Here is a 20,143-nt window from a genome sequence, read left to right as displayed (position 1 = left end):
GCCACAGCAGATAGGAACACTGCAATCATATTAAAAGAGAAGAAAGTAACTTAAAAAATCTTAACCATCAGACAGGCGTTTACGACTCCCATATACTGCAATCGAGCTTTGTTAGCAATGCACTATTTGTGTATGATAATGAAGCATAAATTTTTCTGGCACATATGGAATTGGATCCTAGACCCTTTCCCACATCCCTATTACTAAAAATCAGGTTCACTGACTTCAATATGATGTTTGCCCAGATTCTGTTTCAAGTCCTTTCTTTTCACTCTTGAAGGAGTTAGGCTCATTTGCCTAATTAAACTGCTTTGGTTGTTAAGAAGGCGAGAATATGTTCCAGCAAGTCAGGATACATTTCCTTGAGGAACAGGAATTCTGGGAGTTCTTTTTCTATTAATTGATCCCTTTATGTAACTACAAGAACTATGAGATAAACATGCACTGAGTAATACATAATTTTCTTGCAAAACAGGTAAATGTAGCTTAACCTAACGCAACTGAAGCCTACAGAAAGCACTGGCAGTGACCTCTGTTAGAGCACCTTAGGGTCTGGCACTGAAGCTGGAAGATCTGAGGGGCAGTTACTAAGTAAAGAAACCGATAAATTATGTCAACTGAAATGTGTGGTCTTTCTGCTGTTATGAATGTTTTTCAAAACAATATTTGAAATGTTGCCTTAAGGGAACCCTGATCAGTTCAATATATTTCATAGAACTTTCAAAAGCCAGTTCCATGCCAAGCACTGAACTATTTACTTTTTTTTTTTAAGGGAAAAAGAAAAAAAAAAGCTGCTTAACATTACTAAACATTGACTGTGGAAATGAGGTTCAGGTAAGCATTACATGATTAGACCCTCACCCAATATATTATAAAATATATATATTTAAATAGAAAGTAAATTCTTTTCAACAAAGATGAGACACTTGTGAACAGATGAAGAGTCTAGACTGATATTTTATTCATAATTTAATAATGCTGCTGTTTGTATTCTCCCCCCTCTAAGAGAAGATTATACCCAGAATTGCCATCAAGACAAGAAGCACTTCAAACTACACAAAGATTTGCACTTTTCAAAACTCTTTGGCATTTGAACATAATGTTTTGTTAAAGGTCCTCTTTGTGCCCATGAGACAGATAGGATCCCAGTTCGTGCTCTTCCTCTTTTATCCTTTGTAGGACCTTGCACCATTTCTAAACAAAGAGTTTCTAACTTCTCAGTGGACAAAATCCAAACCTCTATGAAAACAGAGAGAGAGATACTCCTTGTCCATAGGAACGTTTTGATAAGGACCTCTGTAGCATGTTGACTGCAGCTATTCTTAGTTTTCATTCTCTTTCCATTTTATTCCATCACTGTCTTTCCTCCTAAATTAACACAAATGTCTTGTAAAAATTATAGATCTGGCAGAAATTTTTTATTTTGAAGGCATTGTAAAAATAGGTCTATTTTTAATGTTTTGCTAGCTGCTTGGTAGGTTACACACAAACCCACAATGGAAAACACTGCAAGTAATTTTCAGTGAAAACTCTTTTGGTAACCCCTGTCTAAAATTTGATTACTGTATTTGGTACATTGATTTAGCAATGGAAGTAATAACAATATCATCATTTTAAACTTCCTTGCAGGAGTGTTGTAGAGATACACTTAAAAGTTCATGTTTGTGTAGTTTTCCCTGTCTGCTTTAAATTATGAAATGCATTATTTAAGAAGAGTGATAACAGGTTTAATTGCAAATAAAAACAGGGTGTATCTTTGAAAAGTGCCCCTGTGAGACGTTACAACTAAACTCAGTACTATAGGAACAGCACATAAAACTTGACAGATTATAGAAAAAAGCCTAGTGACAGTTTTCATGGTCTGTTCACCCAATATTGCATTTCTGAAGAAAGCAGTCTTAGTTAAGTTTGCTCAGTGAGGCACAGAAATGCTTACTGCTATTTATGTGTACTTAGAAGCTCCTATTACAGACTAAGGCCTCACTCTGCAAGGTGCTGTACAAATATAACAAAAAGACTTGCCCAGCTACAAAGGATGGATGATGTGAATATTATAGATATGCTCTGTTTACATTTGTATTGAATGCTTATTTTAAGATTCTTCAGTTCAGACACTTCCTGTCTAGTACCAGCTACTTCTAATGTCCTCCTGAATTCACCAGTGGTACCACAACAGCTCACACTGACCCGCTGTGTATGACTCCCACTAACGGTGCCCTTGTTCTGGAGGAAGTGGGCAGGAGATGGGTGCCTCCTATTTAGCTCTGATAACAATCCATAACTGATGCAAACAACATATTTTCTTCCCTATCCTTCAGAAATGTATTCCAGAGCGCACACACACTCCTAGGACATACAAAAAAAGTTAACAACTGGCTTATTTTGCACTAGATTTAGGGTCAGGTTTTACTGCCACACAAGCTAGCTGATTTGGTTTTAACAGTATTTTAAAAAGTGATAACAATATCAACAATGGGACTAGACTTGATTTATTATGCAGATACTGCTGCCTGATAGAGAACCTGCTTTACCTTCCATTCATTTCTTTTTTCTGATGTATTTAAAAGCTCAAGACGCAGTTTTAGCCTGATAAATGCTTTTTTTCTTAAAGCTTTAAACTCAAACTTCCAGAATGTATGATGAGGTATGCAATGTTTTCAATCCATCTCCCAACTATCATGATGTGACTTTGCCTTCCATCTTAGCTGTCTCTCACTTATAAAGCCCAAAAATATAATTAGTGTATCACTCAGCACTCAATGGTACATTCTTTATGTTCACGTAATTTATCTCCAATTTGTCAAAACTACTGTCAAATTGTCTATCGCTACATGGTGCCTTATTCTAGGTATGTCCATTGATATGAAAGTCTTGAAGCCAGGCAGATGGCTTTGTGAAGTAAAGACTGTTTTGCCTCAAGCAAGAAGCTTGTAGATTAAAAGAAAGGTTAATTCAAAAATAATTCAAGGTAAAGATAAAAATTTGACAGATGTGTGCAGTTCTTTCACCAATCCCTTTTTCTATCATGTCACTGTGGTATTTATATATTCTAGATCATACCTATGTGAAAGTGTACAAAATTTATCATGGGAATGAGGATCTGAAATTAATTTCTAATCAGCAAAGAATATCCTGACATCATTGGTAGTCTAAACTCCCTTAGCCCATAGGCCAGGAATAATCCCAGCAGCTCTGCTTTCAAAGTCCTACGAGCAGATATTGTAGAGACTTCGTGGTATAGATTATCTGGTTTGGCAGTATCACATTCTGCTTATGTGGAATGTCAGTGTAGGCTTGTGAAATGATCTTTAAAAAGCAAATTAATTTTTAGAAAAATGCTATCTTCTAAAGGAATGTAATCAAAATGTTGCATGGAAAGTTGCAATGCCTCCTGGTTTCAGAAATGTAGTGAAGAGAAGAACAATCTTCTTTGTATCTGCCTGGTTTATGTTTAAAGGTTCTACAGATGTAATTAAGAAGTACTTGCAAGATGTCTTGCACCTGTCCGCTTTGGAGGGAAGAGAAAGAAGCAAGCAATATTCTAGCAGAGTAACAAATCAAAATATTATTCCAAATTGACCCTACCAGCTATGTTCCACTCATAGCCAAGGGGCCAATATAAACATTTACGATTTAAAAGCTTATCTTAAAACTAGGGCTTTTTTAACCAAAATAAGCATTAATGAATGTTGCAATGAGGAGCTTGGAGGTTTGGTTTAAGTAAATATCCACATCTGGCAGCTAACTATAGGACCATCATATAAGAAGAGACTTTATTTTGATGCAAGAGAACCTTTTTTAAGTAACTGGATCTTGGATGCTCAAAAAAGCATTACTACTCCTGCTTAGATGGCTTGGAAACGTCTTCAACAGCCTTTTCCATGGTGTTTTGGCATTGTTTTAGAAGTGGTTTTTTATGTCTATAGCTCTATTTTAGAATTGTTTCAAGTAAACCAAACAACGCTTCGAAACAAGATAATTTGTGACATATGTTCTTTGTGATTGTGCCTCAGATTTAACTACAACAATTTTAACACACCAAAACAGTTTTTTGATAATGCTTTGTTCGATTATATCTCAGGTTTCACACTGTTTTGCCTCAGGAAAAGGAGATGACTTGTACCACAATCTTTTCACTCTGAACAGTTGAGGCCTGGGTTTTTAGGACTGCTGAGCACTGTTCCTCTCAGCTTTGCGATGCCTACCAGGTTTATCCACTGCCTATGCCATCACAGCAGCTTGTGTGTAAAAATCGCAGCAGAGGTAAAACTTTCAGTTTGCCCACACAGCTCCTGCGCTGGCATCCAGCCCCTGCCAGGCAGCACAGGGCAGGGGTTACGGCAGCCAGGGAAGCTCGCTCTGGATTTGGCTCAAGCCACTGGGCTCTTAGATCCTACATCTAAACTCAAGCACAGCTGTTAAAGAGACACACCCAAAGAAACCTAAACTTTATATTCAGGATGATGAGTTTTCCTAGTCTCGCTGCCTTTAGCTATGCAAAGGCTGAACAAAGTAATAACCAAATAGCCTTTTCAAATCAGAGCCTCAGAACTGACACAGGCACAAGACTGCTGCCTTGCTAAACCTATGAAACATTTGTTAACCTCCATCCCTTCTCTTTCACTTCCTTTCTGACCGCTAAAAAATATTTTTTAATCACAATATATTGGAGCTCTTCTGCTTGTCTCAGTTTCATTCATAGCACTGCCACACGATCGCTAGGTGACTTCCCTACTGCAGATTTTGGGACTATATCCTACCATTCTGTGCCAGAAGATTTTTGAACTCCAGTGTTGTCAGAGGTTGTTTCTGCAGTCAGGCATACCTAATGGTTGCTATTCTGAACCAGTCAACATCTGTTTCGGCACTTACACCTCATTTTTATCAGCCACTCATACTGTCCACCATTCTTTTCTTCTCCTGCTGTCATTTCATAGGATATTTTCTCAATTTTACAAGTATTACTCTGATTGAGACTATAAGTGAACACACGCAATTGGCAATGTCACTAAGCTGCATCTGTTTCATCTGGTTTACCGAGGTTAATACTCAAGGTTTAATGCAGAGCATGACTTCTGTAGCTTTAAGAAAGCTGTCCATGCTAACCTTAGTTTTCCCTTTCAGCATGACTTCTAATTTGATCAAACCCTGTAAGTATCTAGTGTGAAACAGATGGTGTGTGTTTGGGAAAGTTTAAAAAGGGAGCATAATATACTCCCTTTGGCGGGCGACTCTGAAATGCATCTGTTCTCTCTGCAGCGAGGCTCTTCTCCCTACTGCAGGCAGGCGCTGTGAAAGCCTCCACACGCAGCACTCGCAGTGTGCCGTCTAAATCACACTGTTCACATTACTTTCAAGTCCCGGGTCCCTTTCGAACTGAATGCTAATCAAGGTGGTATTTTTTGATAAAGGACAAACATTGACCAAATTAGGACTAGACTTTCAGGAAAACATTTCATTAATGACCTTCAGGATTGAACTCTAGAAATCTTCGAGATATTCTGTCTGAAGAGCACGAACGAAAACTACGTCAGGTTTTAAACTCGGGACACGCAGCCTGAGGCCCACGCACCTGTGCCAGTGCAAGGGCAGACACTGAACAGCAGCAGGGCAAGGAGCAAGATGCAGCAGCATCTCCGGGAGTTAGCAGCTCCCACCTTTTGACTCCCACCCAAATCTGAGTTCAGCAAGGACAAGGAGCTAAACAGAGACAGCAGACTGAGGGGCAACCCCACACTGAGTGCCTCCTAGCACACATCACCTTCTTATTTGGGGTGGAAGCAATACAAGTGGGCATTCTGCATTTCAAAAGATGTAGCCCCTGTTAAAATTGTACAATAAAATTATTTAGTATTTCTTAGCTCAAAGAGGTGATGACTATGAACTTGCTCTGGAATCCAAGGGCGGGAAACAGGTGATCTAATGGGTTAAATCAACACTCATACTGACACTGATCTGGTTTCCTTTGTGTTATAATCATACAAATATGGTGTTAAAACTAAACCCCACACACACAGCACCAGTGCAATAGTAGATCAAAGCTCGGCTTAAGCTGCCACAGAAACATTTTTTGGGCCCAGTCAGGAGGATGGATATGTGTATAATGAGCAAGCTTTAATGAAACTACTAGCCAAGAACACTAAGAACATCTCATCAATAATTACCTTTGCATTAAAATACTGATGAGTCACAAGCAATCCTTTTTTATTATCCAGACATAGTGCTTGCTGCACAGACACTGGCTTTGTAGAGAAACCGTAACTCTGATTCCAACTTCACCACTTGAGAAACACCACTCAGATCAGGAAAGAGACCAAGCCAGAACAAGAGACGAGCAAAAAAACCCCAAAAGTTACCAAAGTACACTGCATCCAGAATGCTGTTCATCCCATGCAACTTCTCCCCCCAGATATTTTTTTTTTTCCTTCTAGAAATTATATGCTAATTGTGGGAGGAATCACTTGGATTTGTGATTTGGAATCACCAGGATTTGTTTATTCTATTCCCAGTATTTTGGGGCTTATTTTTATCAGCAATTGCCCACTGGGCAAACAACACAGATTTACAAATCTGTTTAACAGCAAAGCAACTTCATGTAGTGACACTAGAAAAAAGTCTTAATTCAACTAAGTGTTTTGGGTCTTTCAGTGTAAAAACTGAATCATTACGATATCCTGTGAGATTGCAAATATATGACTATTTTTGAACTCTGCTAGTTCTAGTAACTTATTTTGATTTCTGACATCTCAAATCTGTTCTTTTCATCTCTTACATTTCAACCAAAGGTAGAGGAACCAAACACTAAATCTAGCAAGCACTTCAGAGTAGTAATAATCTTGTGGAATGACCTCTTGGTTATAGTATTCCCCAAATACCATTTTTCAAAAGTCACTTTTTAAGGTTGTATAAAAATTTAATTACAGTTAATGAAGTGTTTTTAGACTGCCAGATGAAGACAAAAAATACAGTCAATGAAAAAGCGTATTTGATATTGAAGAATTCAAAAACACTAACAGACAAGGAAGAAACCACCGTTGTAAAAATTCAGAGGAAGATCAGTGTATTTCTTTGTTTAGTTAGTACAGTTTTTATTTCCCCCTTCAATTTGCAAGGGTTAGCCATGAGATACACAGCTGTTAGTCAGATACATAACATAAACCAACGTTCCTAGAAAGCAGTTGCCTGTTCTACAAATATTGTTTCATTAATCTGAATGATTAAGAAATCTATATTATCACTTTTTACAAGCATAAAGCAATTAAAAAGTAATGGGACATTCTGGAAAATGGAATTCTGCACTACGTACTGTAAACCCCAGTCTCACTTGTTATAAATACTTAAACAGAAAAAAATAAACTTTATTATTTAAAGGCAAATAAAGCTACGCTTCTTTCTCGAACTGGAAAGTCCCAAAGGCTTTATATTCTAAAGTCCTTCCTCTAAAAGACTTTTCCAATTTATTTTCAAAATAGAAATCAGCAGGACAAAGGACTAAAGCGTCCCCATGGAATGTAAGTGTGGGAATGATCTTCCCTTTCTCTCTACTCAGATTTAACTACAAAATTGTAAAACCTTTGGCTGTTGATTGGGAGGAATCAACTTAGCTAACATCTTGTTGTCCAAGACCTTGTGGTCAGTATAAAACAAGACAAAATGAATTCAATACGTTTAGCTAGCTATATTCAAATACAATGACAGGATTTTATCAAACTAGAATGTATAATCAAATACATGAATCACAGGTTGATAAGCTGACTCTTCAGCCTGCACTAGCGCCAAAACAACAGCTTACCTTTGCCAGCAAAGAAGTCACAGAGCTAGAGGGAGGCCCAGGGTTCTCCACTTGCAGCTGGGGATGCATCATCTCACCAAAGTCCCATGAGGGCAGTAAACCCACTAAAGAAGCTCATGCCTCACCTGCAAACATTGCTGCCCCTCTCTTCCCATAGGGCTTGCTACCTGGGCAAAGCTTGCAATACTCAGGCAACATAGACTATCAGGTTTCGGGGACAAGAAAGCTGAAAAAGTCTCCATGTTATCACTACCAGCAGAAGGGCTTCTAAGCAAGGGCCCCAAAACCTAAATCTTCCCTCAAGAACAAAAAAAAAAAATCATTAGAGGCTTTCAGTTTTGCTTAATTTTTTTTTTTTTATATTAGTTCCTGCATAAATATAAACCCACAGAGTGGAAAAGCTTGCTGCATTTCTCTGTCAGCCACCAAAATTCAGTATATCCAACTTTAAATTGCATTTGAATAGATGGATGTTTTTGCACTTACTCAGTGGTCTCTGACTTCATTAGGATTATTCATGCAAGAACTGCAAAGTGTGGTCACTTGTTTGTAAGTACAAAATGGTGAGTTTCCTACACCTGCAGGTAAAGTTAGGTGCAAACAAGAACTATATTTTCAGATTCAACATCATATGCAACCCTGATAATAAAGATCTAGATAATAAAAGTATCACTATACATACAGATTAGATTCCATTAAAAATGACTTTTGCATAAAGTGAGACACACGTAAACATTAGTCTTTGATGAATACCATGATGACATTGATACAGTTTTGCTATTTTAGTAGAGCTACTTTCAAACATTTATTGGTTTCTGGCCACAAAGGAATACTAGTGAGCTTGTGAGTGACTGAATCATCTGATCCAGCAGTTCAAAATCAAGTATGCAATCTTTTGGGAAAATGTTGTGCCTCCAATCAAAGCCAGCAGAGTAGAACAGCAGGCACATTTTATATACAGGGTTAGATGTTTATCAATAACTCTATGTGACCAATGCTCAGTGTTACTCAGGAGCAATACTAACAAGCTTAATACACTAGTTTTAAAAGTCAAATGCTTAAGGGAAGTATTTGTAGCTGCAGTTTTACTAGTAACAGAACAAACTGCATAATTTTTAAAACCTTTGGAAAAATGTTTCTTTCAAACAGTAATATACAGTCACAATCTGAATATACTTTGATTTTAATTTAGAGCTGTAATAGTAAGCCATACATGAAGTTTATTCATCTCCGCTGTACTTCTATGAGTTCTAAAGGTAGACTTCTGCAAACACGTGGCACAAGTGCAGGATAAAAGCAAATGTAAGATCTAAAAATATCAGTTTTGTACATGCTAGCAGCATCCAAACTCAAGGAAGCAAAAAAAACAGCCCCCAAAAAATCACATTTAAAATGTAAAAACATCTACAGTACATGTTAAACCTTTAAACATGATAGATAATTACATAGCATTTGAATGCTGATTATTAATTAATTATTAATTTAGATTCTTTGCTATGATGTGGAGCTAAAAATTACTCTGGCATTAAAACCAGAGCTAAACCCAAGCAAATAGATGTTCTGTAAAAATAGCATACTATTTGTTTGATTATGGTAGCAGAGGGAGAAGGAGACACCAAGAGCATGGCCGTGTCTACGCCTAGCACTCAACAAGTAAGCGGCCAATAGCTACCCCAGCACTGCAGATGCTCAGGTCTAGGACCTATGATGCTCCTGGATGGAAACTTGCTCCCAAGGTCTTGTAAGCTCTGCATCTGGGGATCCCAAGCACAGTCAAACACAGCCAGAACAAGACAGCAAATGCTGTTTCTGCCTACAGAACAATTGAGGCTGTCAGGAGCCTGTCTTGTCACAAGATCTTAAACACTTTTCCTAAGATACTTCTTATTCTGGTGTGAAAGGTCCATGCAAGAAAAAAAAAAAACAAAACTGTTGATTGAGCTGTTCAAACAGAAGATAGGCCTGTCTCTGTTCCCCTGATGTGGACCTACAGGCCTTCTGACTAGAAATATCTTACTGACCCATTAAGTCAAGTTTCCAGTGATTAAAGGTACCACATAATCTACATCATTTCATAATTAACTGAAACAAAAAATGAGATAGTATTATTTTCCCTGTTATTGAAAGGCTGTTTCAAAACCTCTCTCCTCCAATATTCAGAAACCTTCTTCTAATTTCCAGTCTGATTTCGTTCATTGACAGTGTTACACATTTGTTCTTACTTTAATGCCAACTTTCGCTCTTGGACGTCATTCCTACAATATATTTAGAGGGCAAATTTTACCCTCCCAGACTTCACTTCACTGGAATAAACAAACAAAGCTCTTCTGGTACAATTGTTTTTTCTTTCCTTAACTTCTCTGCACCTGTGCCAAGGGTAGTCACTTTCTACAAAAACAGATGGTAAAAAATGTACACACTACTCCACAGAGTATCCTTTGTTTTCATACATAGCATACCCCAGTTCAGCCTAGAGAATTACTTTTTCAGTACGGGGACCGGAAAGACAAGTTATGCATGAACAAAGTTACATTCTTTGTATGAGTAATTCCAGGCCAATAATCTCCCTCCTTCAATGGGTACAGTATATATAGTTCCAAAGAATGAGACAGTCAAACTAAAAAGCATATAAATGTACATATTAAGAATAATATGGTGGGTTTTTTTAATTTGTGTAAAATACAAATTGGTCCTGTGATATTTCATTCCTCCAGCCCTGGTCTCAGTACTAATTTAAAAGGGCGAGTGTTTAATAACCTAAGCAAGCTGAGGTGGGACCTATTGAAAAGTAGAAATATATTTTAACTAGATCTTGAACAGTCAAAATATAAATTGGCCTGACTTTGATTTCCAACAGACAATAGTGAACACAGTTAATGCTGGACTGCAGGTGAAATATATTCTTAGAAATACAGTAGAAAATGCCTCAGTAGATCAAAGACAATAACCCTTTGAATCTCCTCACTTTCATTCCTATACAAGCACAAAAGTATCCTGCACACCGTATCTTTTTTTTTCCCTGCATTAAATCTGCCTTTATAATACATCTTGTCTATTTTTTATATGTTGGAGATGAGTCATGTCACACTCCAGTCACCACTAAAGTCTACTTCTTGTACCTACGTGTGTATCAACATATGCTTAGGTTATTAGAGATTTCAAGCACAAATAAAGGAAAAATACCACAAGGCACCCTCACTTTTTCCATTAACAACTGGTCAGATAATCAATGTCTGAAATATACTGAAAGCATTAATTATTTAAAGGAATAATGAATGCAGTTCTGCTTATGCATTCCCTTACAAAAGTAAGAAAGTTGTGGTCTGAAAATCTCCTGGCTCATCACAGGGCTCCTACATATTCTGTTCCCAGAGATTTTTTGCTGCTTGAAATTAATTCTAATTTTAGGGAGACACTGAAACTCAAGACAAGATAAAATGCTAAGAACTATGCATACCTTCTTTTTCAGTCCTTTTAAGTGCATATGTTATTGCCTACACACATCCAGCATGTAATTGTTGGCAGTGATGGTTTTTGGCTGGCACATCCTTCAGTGGTTGAAGGTTTCTGTATTGCTGAACTGAAATGGTATGACTGCCTCAGAAAGAGACAGAATAGGGGGGTGGGAAAAAGTTCGTATTGACATACTGCACTTTCCCAATAAAGTTAAATATCACCACACTCCGAAAATGCTTTTCTGAGAGATTTGGTCTCTACCTTTGCTATGAGATTTTGGCAGTTTATTGGCATTTGGCAGTTGATTTTACCAAACTGTAGCAAGGCTAAGGGATGAAAATGACTCTATTATATTTCTGTCTGGCAGACTTACACTTGCCTAAGGGCAAATCTCTCAGACGAATATTTTTAAAGCTAGAGTGGCTCATCCAAATTATCTGTTTTCAGCTGCTGTGGATGCTTGGTATTCTCTGGTAATTAGAGGGCAGCAGTTTCACACTGGGCACAGGAAAGGGCAAAGCGAGAGGCCATGTAGAAGCCACTTCTCTTTCTCATCATTTACAGGCTTAAGATCCTTTCATTAGACAAAGGATAGATGAAACTTGGACAGTGTCTGTGAATTGCCACATCGTCCTGCCAATTCGCCTGAAGCCTAATCTGGAAAGACTGCTTTAAGATGTCAGAGGGAAGTTCATCCTCATGCTCACAGAGGCTGCCAAAAAGAATGTAATTGTGACAGGTTTTGTTTTTTGTTGTTGTTTTTTTGAATGTGAACACCATCAGTTCCTTTCACACAGACTCCCAAACAACCATCAGATGATAATGAATTTCTGTCAATACAGACCCGAGCCAAATTTGAACTGGCAAGCTACAAATGAAAGACTATGTATCTGTTACCTATCACCTGGGCTATCCATTCCTTCTTACTCACACTTATTCTTAATTTACAAATAAACTGTCATTCAAAGACTAAAATTAGTTGGGGGAAAAAAAAAAAAAGGAATACTATTTAAATACACATTCCAGGCCCTGATTTTAAACTAGCAATAAATAGCAAAGCCATGAAGGAGGGAGGAAATACATTGGCTATACTATTACTTCAGCTACAAGTGCTTTCTGTGAAGTGTCAAGAACAATTCAATATTCAGCCATGACACTTTATTCTCAGCCTAGCCTCATCCACTGTCATTGAAGGGGGATGCTGAAGAAGAACTTATACTTGTTTTACATAAAGATGTTTCTCAGATGAGAATTCCCTAAGAGGGAAGTCGAGAGTCCCCCATATTTCAAACGTGTCACAGCCATGACCCCTCACCATAGTAAGCTCATGAAAATGGTTGTAATAACCAAAATGACTCCAGAACTACACGTAACAGCAGACAATTTGATACCCACTGTGTTTTCAACCTTCCTGTGTAAGGAGGTTCATTAGACTTATCAATGGGAAATGACACAGAAGTAATGTCAGTTACATGGTATTTTATTCAAACACACACTCCAGGAAATGAAACTAGGACTAATGGGTTAATTTGTTTCATCTTAAGTGGTCTGGATCCTTCTGTTGGCCGCTGATACTTTTTTTAATGTGTTCTGAGATTCAAAGGACTTCTGCATAGTCACCACAAGGAAGTAACTGAAGTTTAAATGTTCGCTGATTTTGCAAAACACTTTCCATTTCACAGATATACAGCGTATACACTGTATTTTTAAACTGTATCATCTATTAAGGAGTGAATCAGTTTTCAACATATGCTAAATGTCTTGGGATTTGTTTTGTGCAGCAATAAAGAAATATCTGAGAATGAAAGACAGAAATAAATGGATGCGGGAATGCCTCTAGGGCTGACAGACATCTCAACATCAAATGAATGGGAGGCTTGGAAGCATACCTATTCAAAAACAGCCACAAAGTATGTTCTCAGAAGAAGTTTACTGAAACAACGAGTATGCAAAAATAAAATTCTTTCTAATACAAAGACAGTCCCCTAGACATGGCTTTCTAAACAGCAAAGCCACCCCATTAGCAGACTTGTGTTCAAACTCCGTATGCTCTTGCAAGTGAAACTCATGTCTCCTGCAATGCAAAATACGTCCACAATATCATCACAGCCCAATTAAAATCTTTTTGCCAGTAGACAGAATGAATTGAAGAAATAGTTGCATCTGTAAAAACGTAGAAGATACGTGAATGACACTTTTAAATGTAAAGAGAAGTTCTTTGTCTACATGAAGAAACTGTATGCATTAGTCCTACAGACCAAGAAGTGGAAAAATAGTACCAGTGTTTGTTTACCTTATGTAGCTGTGTTTTCTGTCTCCAGCTCTAAGCAGGGAGCTTCCAACCCACTCCTAGCAGAACAGAGCCCATACTGTTTGATTTAAATTGAAAGATTTCTTAACCTGAACTCTCTTGACTTTATCATTAGGATTTCTTCCTGCTGGGTCACTCAATCTCTGCCTCCAGTGGAGCAGGTATGTAGTTGTAATTGACCTCTTGCTATATCCTCCTACCTGTAGCACTGAATCTGCTGAAACAACCCTGGGTCTACGTAGGGTTCTGGCAACCTGAACCCAGAGACAGCAACCCACTGTGATACGTACAGCTCATGTGACACTGAACAGAAAAATGAGTTTAAATGTTTCAAGTACAAAAAAAATCGACAAAAATAAAATAAAAAATTAACCAACCCCAACCCACTTATATTTCAATGTAAGGGAAAAAGGGAACAAGCATTAATTAATTTTAATAATTAAACTAAATGTCAAATAAATATCTGGCATGTGGTATCAATGCCACATACTCTGTGACTGTGTTCTGTAGTTTTCAAAAACCCTGTCAGTGTGTTTTTCATTTAACAGCAGCAAAAGTTCCATCTATAGGTGGAGATCTTTGTTTTGGTCAACTACAGACCTGTGGTCACTGAGAATAAGGGCTATTAAATATGCTGTTTACAAAACATTAGTATTTTACATTAATTACCAATAAATGCAATTAACTGATTCTCTCATGAACTGTGATACCAGATCTAGCAAGCCTGATTCCTTTCTCACTATGGCATAAGTTAGCAGCAGCCTCAGTGTCAATAACATTATATGGTATAAAAAGGATGAATGGGTATTATCAGTCTTATACATTTTAAAAACACTATTACAAAAATGTATTTATTACATTTCTAAAAGCCTTACAAAATGCAAGACCAGCCAGAAATGCAGTTTAGTGAATGCTACCTTATGTCTTGGCAATCCACTGCTGAAAGTTAGCAATGAGCACAGAATTTGGTGTTTCAAATTTCACTGTAATGGATTAACTTTTGTCCCTCGCATTATTTTAAAATATCACCTTAATTTGCTTAAGCTGTGTGTTTGAGGTTTGTAATTAAATGTAAATACTTCTATATTTTTTAAAATATCAGGTTTAAAACGTGTAAGAAGGGAACACCTAGTCTTAAAAATGTCATATCTGGAAAAAAATATGAAGTTTTTCTTATGAGTAACAAGATTTGTGCAACTTTGGTCACAGGTGAGATGTTTAATTCCTATGACTGCTGTCTAGCATCATCATAAAACAAAGACCAGTGCCATAGCATCCCAATAGTGGGCCTTAGGCACAAGCTCCAAAGGTCTGAAATGTGATAGGAATTAGAAATTTACAAACTTTTATTAAAGGCTGCAGTTTGGCACATAGATAGTTAAAGGCTCCATGAGTTAATATGTTGTCCATGATTCAGAAGATCCCTATTTATCAAGATCCAAACTGTACAGTCTGGTTGGAAGAGAATAAGAGTGGATAAGAAGAACAAGAAATACCATCCCCCTCTGGATACACACCACTGATTCTTTTGCACCTACCAAGTAGAAGGACTTGACAAGATATATTTGTTTTTCAGTTAATATTCATAAAAGGTGTGAATAGGATTCAGAACTTTTTAGTACAAAGCAAATCCAAACAAAAGGAATACTCAAATTAAAACTCTTTCATTTTTTCAAGACACAGCAGCCTTTTCTAAGCTTTATTAGAAAATTATCATGCCAGCTGTCTCTTTTCCCTGACTGTTATTCACACAATATGCCTCTCTCTTGTTTCTTTTCAGCTTTGTACATGTATAATAATGAGTTTTCTAGAATGGAAAACCCAGTGGAATATTAAAATTGCAAAGAGCAGCTCTTTGAGTTAATTTCACCAAAGTGCATCACAACATAACACAATGTAGTAAGAATGAATTTCTAATAGGAATTCATTCATGGAAAAATTAATTAAAGAAAATGTTGTTGCTAGTATAGCTTTTCATATATGTACTGTTATGTATTGGCAATAATAAAAGCTAAACATTTTAAAACCCAAACTGCTCATGACATACTTCCTGGTCCATATCACAAACAATCTCTTTTCACAATACCATAGCAAATACTGACTCAAGAGATGTACACTTACTATATTATTGAAATATAAAGCATGTGGAAGACCACTCCCCACAGTTACATTTTACCAAACATTAATTTTGAAAAAAAAAAATCTGCTGTACCATCATCAAGATGAAAGTTACTAGAACAATTAAGCTCTTCATTATGATATTCACTTAAAAAAGGTAAGAATACAATGAAATTTCCTAATGAACAAAAAGGAAACAAGGTCAACACGTAAGAAGACTGGGATCTCACATAGAAAGAATGAGAAAACTTCAAGGAGTAAAATAATAGAGGTAGGATGAAATTCAGTGCAGTGAAGGCTACGCAGCTAGAAACTTCATAATAAGAAATTATAGTATAAGACAGAATTACAACAAACTGAAAAGGGGAGGAAGAAAAAGACATACAGGGTGATACGGATAAGCTTCCAAAAATGGCAAATACGATCACAGGTAGGATACATCAATCAGTACATTTCCAGAGGAGATTATGAAAATAATCACAGGACTGCATAAAGCACTGACAAGGCCCTATCTTGATTCCTGTATACAAAAGTCAATTGGAAAAGATGCAGAGAAGTATATTACAATAACTAGGAAGGGACATACTATCAAACCAAAGAAACCTGTATGAATTGCCTTGTTTAGAAGAGTCAAAAAAAGCCTGCAGACTTGTTAAAGGGAAAAAAAATCAAGCTAGAAGTCAGTGCTGGAACAGAAACAAATGACCATAAAAAAAATCAAAATAAACTGGTTGTGAATAAATTTAGCCTCGAGGTTAGAAGACTTCTAACCATCAGAGAATCAAAGCAGAAACAGCATTCCAAGGTAGCAGAAAAATGCCTACTTTTAATCTAGATTGTGAAGAGGTGATGTGAAAAAATTGCCTGCAATAGAAGAGGACCATGCAATATGTTTCAGGAGATTCCTTAAAATCCCAAGTTCTTAAATTCATATTCAGATATGCAAATCATGCTCACTCTACATCAAGCAGCATACACACACCTCTTTCTCATAAAAATAAAATGTTTTCCTTTAGTTTGATTATCTGCATGTTTCAATTATAAACTTAAATGTTTTGGGGCTTCGGTTTGTTGGTTTTTTTTTAAACTAATAAAAATAATAATAAATAAAAATCATTTAAAAAATAAAATAAATAATTAAAAAACCTAATAGGCTCAAACTTGCCTTGCTTAAAAAACCACATTTAGACATCTGGCTTCTTGTTCTAGGTCCTCAGTGTTTCTATTACACACCACTTCTGTACCAGGACAACTAGAAGTGATCCCAAAACAAAGTAGCCTTTATCTTGGTTGTTAACATAGTCATTGTGGGAAATGCAAGTTTCAACCTCCTTATGCAAAGGAGAAATCAAACTTGAGACCTCACATACTACATGAAAGCTCTTGATGCATCCCACACAAATATAACCAAGTTAAATGCATACAATAAACAAAACAACTTTTAACACTAGTTAGGCTTAGAGGAGATGGGAAATAATCTGGGGTTGGCTACAAACTGTGGAAGCTGAGCAGGTGGGACTGGCTCCCCATTGTCCTGGGCAAGGTGGCAAAAAGGGCAGGTGGGGAGAAAAAGATTTAAGTCCTACAGCTATGCTCAGAATTTCTACTGATCCCATAACAAGTGCCTGTGAATTTCTGACAAGAAGCTCCCTGAACAGCATGCATGCTATTTTATACCCTTCACTGAATTGCCACAGCATCCTCATATACTATGTCACATAGGCACATCACTAAACACCCTGGATTTTACCTTCAAGGTTTTTTCTAGATATACATACCCAGATTTAACTTTCTGAAGATTTTAAACCCAGGTTTCAAATGTTTAGCCACATGCAGGAAAGCAAGTAATGAACAGACAGTGATCAGAAGAGGATAGACTGCTATGATCAGAGACACAGGCTGATAAACCAGTTGCTGGCAGCCTGCTTTTCTTCCCTCTACCTTTTTTGGTTGGTTTTTTGTTGTTGTTGTTGTTGAAATATGTAAAGTGCTGTTCAGAACATCTGATAAACAGAAAAGAAAGTCAAATAATGTATAATTTCCCTGGAATATGCTATGGATTGCTACTCATTCATATGTCAGCTTTATTTAAATCTGCGAGATATGAAAGTGATTTGAAAAGACTCACTGTGTGCAAAGTTACATATTTAAAACCAAGTTTACAAATCTCTGTTTTGGCCCTTTGAAGCTTTTTACAGCTTTTTCTTTTATTTCAAGGTTTATAGACAAGTTATTTTTTTGTATCATCTAAACATTAAAATTGCAGCTCCCTTAGGATGAATGACTTGTGCTCTGAGTTGACTTTTTATCAATCATGTTAATTTGGAAATAAGCTATTGGTTTGACTTTTTATTCGTCATAGTCAAATGTGGATTGAGTTAGCCCTGCCCCATTTGCCCTTAATTAACAACCACTGAGTTCTCATATTAATTAGCAGAGCTATTAGATATTTTACATCATTTCACTACAGTGGATAATTAAAATTCCCATTAATAAAACACTGGTATTCATAATTTGTATAAACCTATTATGAAACAATAAAGCTGATTACACTATAGCTTTTTATATGGTTGTTTATTGATATGATACTGCCTTAATTTAAAATAATTCACAGCCTTATAAAGGTTTTAAAGTGATGGCTTTAGTTTAATTCATCTAGTACATGAAACTTTTGAGATGACGGACTTAAATACTTCCTGAAACAGCTCCAAAAATAATTGCCACTATTGGAAAAGAGCAACATTTGGTGTACGTGTTGTCTGGATTTTGGGGACTTTTTTTTTACATTTACAAACCCACAAACCTTCATTTTTATTTATCATGCAGAACAAGAGACTGATTGATTCCTGCTTGTGCACAGGAGGTGCAATCCAGAAGACAGCAACTTTAAATTGACAGCTACAGCTTAATTGGCATCATCCAAGGGAAGCTGTCCTGCAGAAGCACTGAACCATCATTTCCCTGAGGCACCTTGGCCTTGCCACATCCCCAGTCAGCATCACTTTTGCTTTTTCAGATAAAGTGCCTCAGGGCTCTTTGCTGGAAGATCTATGCCAAGGACCTCTGAAACCACCAAGTCCAATGCCTTAAAACAATGCCTTTTGTCACAGTCTTTGATGACAATGAAGTAGAGATTTAAGTTCATAAAAATCTGGACAGGTCACCATTGTCAAGGATGTTCAGTTGATAGTGACAAGACGTCAAAAGCTGACTTAATCCTGCTTCCCTTGTAACCACAACATATCTTTTGAGGATTAACTATAAAGCCATTGGGTTATTAACGAAAATTCAATTAACAGAATTGGATCAATTTCAAAACTCTACCAGATAGGATAAAAAGTGGTAGAATTATATTTAAGGAAATCTGCAGTTCCTGAATTGCAAAGGGGAAAACAAATCATAAATGCAACCCCTTGAACAAGGGACACCAAATTTATTTTCAGATACTCACACCAAACTTTTCCTCAAGAGTAGAGTTTCTCTCCATCTGCTTCCCTAACAGTACTTCCATTGTTTAAAACCGTTTCTTATAAAACCTTGGTCACTGGTTTCAAGGGCCTCAAAGATCTGTGAAATTTGCTGTTACATCAGGTCTTCAAAACCTGAAAGACGTTAAATATTGCCAGCTCAAATCAGTGCAGCAACTCAATACTCTTAACCCACAAAGATGTTAATTCATTTTCTGTTATGTGTTTTCATCCTGGGCTACAGTCTCTAATCACCAATTAATATTTTGAGATAATTTCAAAATATGGGGGTAAAAGCCTATTCCCCAAGATTTCAAAACCTTCCGTGTAAAAAAAAAAAAAAAAACAAACAAAACCAACATACAGAAACAACTACTCTGATTTAAAGCAAAACGTAATGACATTTCACACCAGCCTGGTCGGGGGACAGATCCAGGATGACATTCAAGAAGTCATAGTAGTTTCCTCACCAAATAAATTCATTTAAATTCCAAGTTTAAAGTTAAATTTAATTCTGCAACCGTATTTAATTAAGCAATCTTTAGCTCTTTTCACTGAGGATTTGTTATTCCCTGCTGCATTCTCACTAGGACTAGTTAGATTTGTTGAGTTTAATTTTTATCACAGTTCTCTGGCTTTCTACCTCTGTCATGTACTCCCAGGCAAAAACCACCTGTTAAAAAGCCCTACAAGCTTTCATTTGTAATAAGAGGTTAAAAATTAGAGAAAAGCAGCAGAAATATATGCCAGCTCTGACATTCCCTCAGGAAACGCTGCAAGTTAGGGAAATTTTTCAATATTATGAACTAAAGGCTTGGGCTGTCATTTCCGTGGGAACTGCTGATATTCTGCTGCTATGACTTTTGTGCAAATGAAACTCTGTGTGGGTGAGAACTGTATTTAAGTAGAGTGGCTGTGAATTTATAAAGTGCAGACAAGATGTTCTGCTGCAATTTAACAATTTAGTAAGAAATTGCAATTGCAAACAAACAGGAAAGA

General features: G+C 36.8%; 1 protein-coding gene across 3 annotated transcripts in view; it reads right to left on the bottom strand.

The window, feature by feature from the left end:
- Positions 1-20,143, bottom strand: part of BEND5 (BEN domain containing 5) — a 557,320-nt gene that overhangs the window by 307,058 nt on the left and 230,119 nt on the right. The window lies entirely within an intron of this gene.

The sequence above is a fragment of the Falco punctatus genome (genome assembly GCF_963210335.1).
Source record: "Falco punctatus genome assembly, chromosome: 11".
NCBI classification, from domain to species: domain Eukaryota; kingdom Metazoa; phylum Chordata; class Aves; order Falconiformes; family Falconidae; genus Falco; species Falco punctatus.
The sequence above is the reverse complement of the archived record's forward strand: the minus strand, read 5'-3'. Positions and strand labels throughout refer to the sequence as shown.